This window comes from Lampetra planeri, unplaced genomic scaffold, assembly GCF_965212315.1.
Source record: "Lampetra planeri unplaced genomic scaffold, kcLamPlan1.2.h2 scaffold_1042, whole genome shotgun sequence".
Classification (NCBI taxonomy): domain Eukaryota; kingdom Metazoa; phylum Chordata; class Hyperoartia; order Petromyzontiformes; family Petromyzontidae; genus Lampetra; species Lampetra planeri.
In genome coordinates, this window is record NW_027613752.1 from 32501 (window position 1) to 34119 (window position 1619).

The window sequence follows — 1619 nt, forward strand, 5'->3', positions numbered from 1 at the left end:
TTCGTACGATATTTGGCGACGCAAAAATGAGCGATTTCCCAGCTCGAGAGAATTCGGCGCGAGAGAAACGATGCCCCGTAACGCACATGAGAGCAATCCGGGCCAATTTCTCCCGTTTGATGGGGTCTATGTGTAAAAATTTTGACTTTTTTGAGTGCACGTGCAAATCTGCTGAAAAAGCCTGTGGAAGTTTCACGGCGTTCGTACGATATTTGGCGACGCAAAAATGAGCGATTTCCCAGCTCGATGGAATTCGGCGCGAGAGAAACGATGCCCCGTAACGCACATGAGAGCAATCCGGGCCAATTTCTCCCGTTTGATGGGGTCTATGTGTAAAAATTTTGACTTTTTTGAGTGCAGGTGCAAATCTGCTGAAAAAGCCTGTGGAAGTTTCACGGCGTTCGTACGATATTTGGCGACGCAAAAATGAGCGATTTCCCAGCTCGAGAGAATTCGGCGCGAGAGAAACGATGCCCCGTAACGCACATGAGAGCAATCCGGGCCAATTTCTCCCGTTTGATGGGGTCTATGTGTAAAAATTTTGACTTTTTTGAGTGCAGGTGCAAATCTGCTGGAAAAGCCTGTGGAAGTTTCACGGCGTTCGTACGATATTTGGCGACGCAAAAATGAGCGATTTCCCAGCTCGATGGAATTCGGCGCGAGAGAAACGATGCCCCGTAACGCACATGAGAGCAATCCGGGCCAATTTCTCCCGTTTGATGGGGTCTATGTGTACAAATTTTGACTTTTTTGAGTGCACGTGCAAATCTGCTGAAAAAGCCTGTGGAAGTTTCACGGCGTTCGTACGATATTTGGCGACGCAAAAATGAGCGATTTCCCAGCTCGATGGAATTCGGAGCGAGAGAAACGATGCCCCGTAACGCACATGAGAGCAATCCCGGCCAATTTCTCCCGTTTGATGGGGTCTATGTGTACAAATTTTGACTTTTTTGAGTGCACGTGCCAATCTGCTGGAAAAGCCTGTGGAAGTTTCACGGCGTTCGTACGATATTTGGCGACGCAAAAATGAGCGATTTCCCAGCTCGATGGAATTCGGCGCGACAGAAACGATGCCCCGTAACGCACATGAGAGCAATCCGGGCCAATTTCTCCCGTTTGATGGGGTCTATGTGTAAAAATTTGACTTTTTTGAGTGCAGGTGCAAATCTGCTGGAAAAGCCTGTGGAAGTTTCACGGCGTTCGTACGATATTTGGCGACGCAAAAATGAGCGATTTCCAAGCTCGATGGAATTCGGAGCGAGAGAAACGATGCCCCGTAACGCACATGAGAGCAATCCGGGCCAATTTCTCCCGTTTGATGGGGTCTATGTGTAAAAATTTTGACTTTTTGGAGTGCAGGTGCAAATCTGCTGAAAAAGCCTGTGGAAGTTTCACGGCGTTCGTACGATATTTGGCGACGCAAAAATGAGCGATTTCCCAGCTCGAGAGAATTCGGCGCGAGAGAAACGATGCCCCGTAACGCACATGAGAGCAATCCGGGCCAATTTCTCCCGTTTGATGGGGTCTATGTGTAAAAATTTTGACTTTTTTGAGTGCACGTGCAAATCTGCTGGAAAAGCCTGTGGAAGTTTCACGGCGTTCGTACGATATTTGGCGAC